This window comes from Cavia porcellus, unplaced genomic scaffold, assembly GCF_034190915.1.
Source record: "Cavia porcellus strain 051 isolate PalLab524CR breed Dunkin Hartley unplaced genomic scaffold, mCavPor4.1 scaffold_25, whole genome shotgun sequence".
Classification (NCBI taxonomy): Eukaryota; Metazoa; Chordata; class Mammalia; order Rodentia; family Caviidae; genus Cavia; species Cavia porcellus.
The window spans coordinates 17854300-17863217 of NW_026947508.1; the positions used below are offsets into that span (position 1 = coordinate 17854300).

Below are 8918 nucleotides of genomic sequence, written 5' to 3' on the forward strand. Positions count from 1 at the left end.
TCTAAGGCAGGGGGGTAGGGGATGGCACACGGTTGTAATCCCAGCTCTCAGGAAGCCGAGGCAGGAGGATGAACAACTTCAACACCAGGCTGGGCTACACAGTGAGTTAAAGGCCAGCCTGAGCTACATAGTGAGACCCAGTTTCAAAAATAAAGGAGGGTGGGGATGGGTGATACAGCTCGGCACAGGCCCTGGGTTCACCCATCAGTACACACACACACACACACACACACACACACACACACACACACACGGAGGGCGGGTTACAGAGAAATCGACAGAGACTCATCTGGCCTGAGCATGAAGTGTGGAGTTGCTGTTCATTTGGACCAGAAAGGCCTGTGGAGTGGTTTGGTAGGAAACTAGGAATTCTGTTTGGTATGTATCCATTTTTTTTCCAGTCCTCTTCTGGAGATTTAACTTAGGGCCTTTATACTGAGTTACATCCATAGCCCTTTTGAAATTTTACTTTTTATTTTGAGATACAGTTTTCCTAAAGCATTGATTGTATAGGCTGGCCTTGAACTGGTGATCCTTCTGCCTCAGCCTCCCAGAGCACTGGGATTACAGTTGCATAGCACCACGCCCATCTGCATGTGCTAGGTTTAAAGTACATGTTAGTTATCTGAGGGAAGATGTTAACTAGGTAGTGTGTAATCCAAGGATATGTGCCAGGAGAGCTTTCACGTAGAGATGTAGAGATGATCCTTTTTGTTGTTTTGTTTTGTTTTTTGGTACCAAGGATCAAACTCAAGATCGTGTACTTGCAAGGCAGGCGATTATGCTGCTGAGCTAAATCCCTGGCCCCATTTTTTTGTTGTTGTTTTTTGGTTTGTTTTTTGAGACAGTGTCTCACTGTGCAGTTCAGGCTGGCCTTGAACTCACTTTTAGCCCAGGTTGACCTCAAATTCATTGTGATTTTCCTGCCTCCGCCTCCCAAGTGCTGAGATTACAGGTGTGTACCGCCGTGCCCAGTGTCTTTTTTTTCCTTTTTAAGACAAGTCCTTCTTCACTGTGCAACTAACCAACATTAGTCTGGCTTTGAACACACTCTGTAGCCCTGGACTGACCTTGAACTCAAGATCCTATTACCTCAGCTTCCCGAATGCTGGAATGGTAGGTATATCCACTGTTTCCAGCTTGCAATTTGAGTATCTTACAAATTACCAAATAGTGCTAAGGTTACATCCAAAAATCATGCTGTAAGAAAGACTGAACTATGCTATGTATGGTGGTGCATATCTACAACCTAGCTACTTAGGAGGCAGATGCTAGCGAATCACAAGTTAACATCTGGATAACTTAGTAAAACCCTTTCTAAAAGTATGATTTTAAAAAGGACTGGATGGGGGTGGGGATTTAGGTCAGCAATGCAGCACCTGCCTGACAACTGGGCAAGCATGAAGTCCTGAGTTCAATTCCCAGTACCAAAAAAAAAGGACTGGGGCCCTGTGCGGTGACACATACCTGTTACATCTGTACTCAGGAGGCTGAGCCAGGAGGATCACCGTGAATTCAAGGCCAGCCTGAGGTACAAGGCAAGCCTGAGCTACATTGCAAGACCCTGTCTCAAAAATAAATAAATAAATGGACTGGGGGTGTAATTCAGTGGTGGAGCACTTGTCTAGCATGCAAAAGGAGCTGAGTTCAGGACTGGAAAAAAAAAAACAAAAAATGCACTGAACCAGACCGTATCGCGGATTCAGAGTCATTAATTCAGAAAGTGTCTATTCCCTATGATTGCTTGCAGTTGTCTCCCACTGTGTTTGAAGAACGTTTAGCAGAGTCATTCAGTAGACTTCCAGTTGTGTGTTTGGTGCTGTGGTGGGGTCTGAAGAAGCCGAGATGGAAGGCGTCCGTACCCTCGGGAAACGCAGTTTAGTGGGGGGTGGATGACTGAATCACCCCCACTTTACTTCCTCTGTGCTTCCCCCACTTTACTCACTCTGTGTCACTCTCATTATTTTTATTACCATATCCATGTACCTGTGTTACTTACGTGATGCTTACATGAGCTCATTCAGCTTATCTCTACATTCTCTGCATGGAGCATCAGCCTCCTTAGCTCGCTGTATTTCCTTACGTGCTGAAAGCTCTGGCCTGACACTTGCTCTGCTCAAGGGTAATTACTGGTGGTGAGAGAGCTGTCTGTTCCTGAGCACTTACCGTGTGCGAGGTGGTGGACTACACAGCCCCATTCATGCTGTTAACACTGCAGTGCAGGGACTGTGGATTTAGCTCAGCGGCATAAGCACCTTCCTCGAAAGTGCAAGGTCGTGAGTTCAATCCACGTACCACAAAAAACAAAACAACAACAACAAAAACAATGCAGTGCAGTGGGAGAAGCAGGTACAGGGAAGGTCGTCAGCCTTTAAGTGGCAGATCAGGGAGTAAACCCCGCAGTCTGGCTCCAGGGGCTGTGTTCTTAACCACACTTTAATAAACCAGTGCTACGCTGAACCTTTGCCCTCACAGACACAGAGATCAAAAAAAGAATTAAATCACTTGCTCATTTCATGAATCAGCTGAAACTGCCGAGTGCAGTGACCCAGGCCTGTCATCTCATCTCCTAGGGAGGCTGAGGCAGGAGAATCACAAGTTCAAGATCAGCCTGGGCAACTTAATAAGATTCACTCAAAATAAAATTTAAAAGGGCTGGGGTTACAGCTCAGCGCTAAAATACTTGTCTAGCATGGGCAAGGCCCTGGATTCATTCCCCAGCACCAGAAAAAATTTTCGATAATGTATTCACGTGCCTATCTAAAATAGTACGTGTCATCAGCAATGCCCACGCCGTGCTTTAGGATACAGCAGGTGAACAGGCGGTGTGGTATATGGCGTGCGGCCAGGGGTTTGCTTAGGTGGGTCTGTGATTATGTGGTGGGAGGGGTAGCCTCAAAAAACTCTCATTTGAAAACTCAAGTGTGTTGGGCCGGGCGTGGTGGCACACACCTTTTATCCCAGCACTCAGGAGGTTGACGCAGAAGGAGCACCGTGAGTGTTAGGCCAGCCCCTACACACACACACACACACACACACACACACACACACACACACACAAAGCAAGCAAACACTCACTGTGTTGAATGATCAGACAAGGAAGAAAATTTGAGGAAAATCATTTCAGGCAAGGTGATCATGATCACTGTTGGAAGCAATAGGACACAGAGGGGTTTGTTTTGTTTTGTTTTGTTTGTTTTGTTTTGTTTTGTTTTGTACCAGGGATACAACTCAGGCACTTGCCAGGCAGGGGCTGTGCCACTGAGCTACATCCCCAGGCCCTTATGTAGAAGCTCTGTAGAAGAGTCTTGCTATGCATTTCAAGATGAGCTTGCACTCACTTTGTAGCCCATGCTGGCCTTAAACTCACAGCGATCCTCCTACATCAGCTTCCCAGGTGCTGGGATTACAGGCGTGTACCATTATACCCAGGAGTTATTTTGCTAGTGCTCCTCTTTCTTTTTTTAAAAATTTTTTCTAATTTTTATTTTAAAGGGGGTAAAATTAAACACAACAAAACAGAACAAAACAGGACATAAGAAAGCAATGTAAGAGATATAAATTTCAAAGCTAAATGACTTGAGATCTTCACTGTCTATCATGTTGTCTCTGAATGAGGGTAGCATTTTAGGTCTTTAAAACTAGATAATAGGGAAGTCACTAATGGCTGTCATAGAGTCTCTTGTTCACTTCAAAATAGCTGTCCATACTTTCATGTAAATTGAAGTTCAACAAAACAAAACAAGCAGTGGGGGAGAGGTTGCTTGGTTTCCTGGCACTCCAGGTCCCAGCATGGCACAAGTCCCCCAAAACGCCGATGGCTCCTGTCCTGGGCCACCGGAGCCTGCCACCCTCACAGCTGCTCACCAGGAGGGAAGGGGTTCCTTCAAGTTGTTTCTTTCTGATAAATTGACCATTTCACTGCCCAAGTTCTGAAATGGCCGACAGACCATAGAAAGACATCTCTTTAGGCTCCTGCTTGAAACCAACAGAGTCAGGAAGCTGCCGGCCTTGATTCAGGGCCAATAGTGCTCCCTTTTGGTTCCAGGATCCCAAACAAAATCCCACATTGCATTTTGTTGGTATTTTTCCTTACTCTCATTCATTCTGTGACACATTCTCAATCTTCTCCTTTGTGGCACTGACATTTGAAGTTTACAGGTGAGGTATTTTGTAGAGTCCCCTCATGGGTTTGCTTGACATGTTCTCATGATCAGCTTGAGGTCATGCATTCTGCAGCAGCATTCCACAGGTGATGGGCCTTTGGTGGGTCATTACCCAGGGTCACTACACTAAGGAGGTGAAGAAAGGCTCTGATAACCTCTGGAAAGTAGTGTTTGATTGGATACTGTAAGTCAAAAGACAAAAAGAACAGGGGCTGGGGATTTAGCTCAGCGGCATAAGTGCCTGCCTTGTAAGCAGGCAGTTGTGAGTTCAATCCCTGGTATCGATAAAAACGAAAAAGACAAAAACAAAACAAAACAAAAAGACAAAAAGAACTGTACACAAACACACTCTAGTTGCTAAGTTTGTTTATCATAGTGGGAAAAGGTGGAGAAGTCTGAGGTTACAATTCTGAAACTGTATCTATTCTAGGATTCAACGATGAATGTGCTATAGAGGAGAACCAGGTTTCTCAGTTGGAAAAGAAATGACAGAGTTACAAGTATGTAAAGAGGAACTGGTGGAATGAATTAAGTGGCATAGAATTGGAGTTGGAAAGGTTGATTGGAACTCTAAAGAGATAAATGTGTGTGTGTGCTTGGGTTAATATAAATGCTTATGTTTCCTGGCTTTCTGAGCTACCTGAGGAGGCCTGGAAACACCCCAGTAACGTCACGGTATCAAGAAATCAGAATTAACTTCTTTCTTTCCTTCCTTGTGTGTGGTGCCAGGGATTTGAACTCAAAGTTTTGTTCAGGCTAGACAAGTGCTGGTGAGCTACATCACCAGCTTTAGCCATCTAGATGTCAGATAAACAGGTGGATAAATGAGGAATGCTGTAGGTATAAATGGGCACAAGCTGAGTCCTTTTTGGTTTTGTTTGTTTGTTTGAAGCAAGGTCTCACTATGTAGTTCAGGCTGGCCTTGAACTCGCTATGTAGCCCAGGCTGGCCTTGGACACTCAGGAATCCTCCTGCCTCAGCCTCCAAGTGCTGGGATTACAGGCTAGAAAAGATTTGTTTAGGGATTTCAGTTGAATGCTAGCTGGCTGAAGGCATAAGCATCATGGCAGAAGGATGAGACACAGAAAGCTGCTCATAGCAGCCAGGAGGCAGAACGAGGAGGGCAAGAGCCGGAGAAAGGCAGGAGCTAGACATCAGGTGAAGTCCACAGCTCAGGCCACCATGACCCATACTCCTTCCAACTAGAGCCCATTTTCCCTTTATATCACCTCCCAATAACGCCATCAAATTATGATCTTACCCTTGAATGACTCCCTGTGATCCAGCCACTCCCCCCACATCCCTTCAACAACACACCTTCAACACGGTGAGGCTTTGGGGTTAGGAGAGGGAGAGAAAGGAATTCCTCTTGTCCAGAATATGTCCCTTTAGCCCTGTTTTAGAAATTGCCCTCAGGGTGATCAAATAACAGATTATCATGCCTCTCAGCTAAGCACACAGGAGACTGGGGGGAGCAGGAAAGATCAGAGGAGGAAATAAGGGAGACCTGGTACTTATTGACATCCCTCCCGTGTCCCAGGCTCCTTACTTAACTTACTAGAGTTAACCTTTATGGTTGCCCTGTGCATTGCACAGTATTCCTAGTCTACAGATGAGCAAAGAAGCTCTGAATCACTCGCAGGAATCTTAGAGGCTCATTGCTAGACCCAGCGTGTGACAGACTTGGTTCCCACCCTCATGGTGCTAAAGACTGCAGTAGGAGAAGGAGAGAGAGCAGAAACAAAGCAATAGAGAGAGGACCTGCTGGGTGTGATAGCACACGCCCTGTAATGCCAGCACTCAGGAGGCTGAGGTAGGAGGGTTACTGTGAGTATGCGGCCAGCCTGGGCTATATAGTGAGTTCAAGGTCAGCCTGAACAAACAAAATTACTGTCATGGTTTATGCTATTTTGTCTCAGCAATGAGTAGAAAGTAACTAAGACAAAATTTGGTACCAGGAGTAGGATTGTTGCTGTGACTATACCTGACCATGTTTTTCGGCTTTGAAAATGGCTTGTGGGGCTGGGAATTTAGCTCAATGGCATAGGCACCTGCCTTGCAAGCTTACAGTCGTGAGTTCAATCCCTGGTACAGAAAAAAGGCTTGTGGACAGAGTTTAAGAAGGTTCAGACATGTTGCCTAAATGCATAGAGCTAGAGCAGTTTAGGCTGTTCTATAGAGAAGATTCTGGTCAGAGCTTAGGAGACCAAAAGGCTAATAAAAAGCCTGATTTTTTTTTTTTTTATTGGTACCACATGCTTGCAAGGCAGGCACTTATGCCACTAAGCTAAACTCCCAACTCCTAAAAAGCCTGATGTTAAAGATCAGGCTTGGGAGGTTTCTGCTGGGAAAAAAGGATTGCATTGGTTGTTAGACTCCCCACAATGTGTGTAAAGGCTTAGGAAAAAGTTTGCCTGCATTTTGCTCATGCCCAGAGACTATGCCTGACACTGAGATTAAGGGCAATGGACTGATTAATCTGGCAAAGGAAATTTCAAGGCAGTCAAATGTTGAGGCTGTGGCATGGCTATTGTTGGGGGATTTTAGCCAGCTTTATGTTGCAAATCAAGAGCAAAGAGCCCAGCAAGATAACTTAAAATGCTGTGAGTTTGACCAAAAAAGAAACTCCAGTAAAGCTGTGGATTACAAAGATAAAACTGAGGCTCTCATTGCTAAAAAAATCCCAGAGATAAAAAAGATGGCCATGGGGCATCCCAAAAAGCAGCGGGCCTCCACCCTTTGCAGCCTCAAAACTGCAAAAATAAAAAAATTTACTCAGAAGAAAAAGCCGCAGAATACCATGTTCCAGAATGGCAACAGGCCATATGAGGTTCCAAAATGACAGCAACATAAAAAAAGTTTTTCTTCACAATCAGGTTCACAGAGCCCAGTGATCCAGGCAATTGACCCCTACAACGGAAAAAAAAAATAAGTAAATAAAAAATAAAAGCAGCCTGGCTATTGCTCCAGCTAACGGCCAAACTTTGGTGGCATTTTTAGGTGCAAAAAAAATACACAAATTCTGAGGGTAAAACAGCTTCTACCTCAACTGCCAAGGGCCTGGGAGGCCAAGCAGTGTACCCTTGAGAGGACAATTTATAAAGATGTAAGGATAAAGCCAAAGGTGCAGTGAAGACCCCAGAAGTTTAAAAAAGCCAAAAACATAGATCATCCAAAGAAAGCTGCAAAAAGTAAACAGAGAGGGTTTTTTAAAAAGCTTCAAGGTGCTGGGGATTTAGCTCAGCGGCATAAGCGTCTGCCTTGCAAGCAGGCAGTCATGAGTTCGATCCCTGGTACTGATAAAGAAAAAGACCTCCCCCCCCAAAAAAAAGCTTCAAGAGCTAAAAGTGCCATGGGGGTGAAACACCCAAGCCTTTTAAAGCTTACAGTTTGCTTCAAATGCTGAGCATAAAACTCTTTTAAGACTTAGTCTGCATTCATTAGTTGGAGTGGTTTTATCCTAGATTGTTTGATTTTATTGTCTGTGATAGTATAAACAGCCACTTTAAAGAAGACATTAGAATAGCCAGAGCTGATTTAGTATCATCTTACTCTGAAGTCCTACTATGCCTTTGTTTTTCTGTTGCCTTTGGTTCTATCCTGTTATATCTTATTGGATATTATTATGTGTGACAGTATAAACAAATTTTCTGTGGAAAATGAGATAATATAGTAGCCATTGTTCGTCCTCTGCTTTTTGATTCTGAAAGCCCTGTAATGCTTTCATTCTCTTGAATGGTTTTATACTGTTTTGTTATGCTTGATACTATGTTATATGAAGCTATGCTCAACTATTTCAAAGAAAGAGACATTATGGTAGTTACTGTTAATTACGGGTTGTCTTGTGGTAAAATGCTATGTTACTTGCATTGTTCTGATATGATCTGCTTTGTTACGTGCTCTTTTGTCTTAATCTCTTTAAAATAAAAAAAAAATTTTAAAACTCTTTTAAGACTTAATGTTCGCCCTACTAGATGTTAGACTTGCTTTGTTTCCAAGGCCGTATATTCCCCTGTTTATAACTTTTTAAATGGTAATGTTTATTTTGTACCTTTGCATTTCAAAGATGTTTAACCTTGTTTCATTTGTACAGGGGTTACAGTTAAGAGTTTGCCATAGATCTTAAAAAAGACTTGAGACTTAGACTTTTCAACAATGCTAAAACTGTTAAGACTTTGACAACTCTTGGAGATGAACTAAATGTCTTTTATATAAAAGATGTACATGAGGGGGCTGGGGATTTAGCTCAGCGGCATAAACGCCTGCCTGGCAAGCAGGCAGTTGTGAGTTTGATCCCCGGTACCGATAAAAAGGAAAAAGACAAAAAAAAAAAAAAAAAAAAAGATGTACATGAGTCCTGGGGGCCAGGGGTGGACGGTGGCCCCCAGGCCTCATGCGTTTGCATTATGCATTTGTGATTGGTTCACTGTCTAGCGCTTGGATTGATGGTGTCAGTGCTCCACCCACATAGGGGTGGAGCCAACATACAAGGTAATGTATGTGATGTAATGGCAGGAAGAAGGCGTGTGTCTCTCTCTTGCTGGTTTCCACCTTGCTGTTTGCAGCCGCCATAAACTGTGGCCCTGCCATGCCACCCTGCCTTGGAACCGACTAAATATAGACGAAAACCTCCAAAAACTGTAAGAAATAAACCTTTCCTTTCCCAGTTTTTGGGTATCAAGTATTTTGTCTCAGCGATGAGTAAAAAATAAGTAAGACAATTACCGTTTGATCCAACAATTAATTCTGCTT

At 43.8% G+C, this 8918-nt stretch overlaps 1 non-coding gene across 1 annotated transcript; it reads right to left on the minus strand.

The window, feature by feature from the left end:
- Positions 1-3889: 3889 nt before the first annotated feature.
- On the minus strand, positions 3890-4026 carry LOC111757269 (small nucleolar RNA SNORA2/SNORA34 family). The gene has a single exon (XR_002791641.1). It is a non-coding gene; the product is annotated as a small nucleolar RNA SNORA2/SNORA34 family (small nucleolar RNA).
- Positions 4027-8918: the final 4892 nt, after the last annotated feature.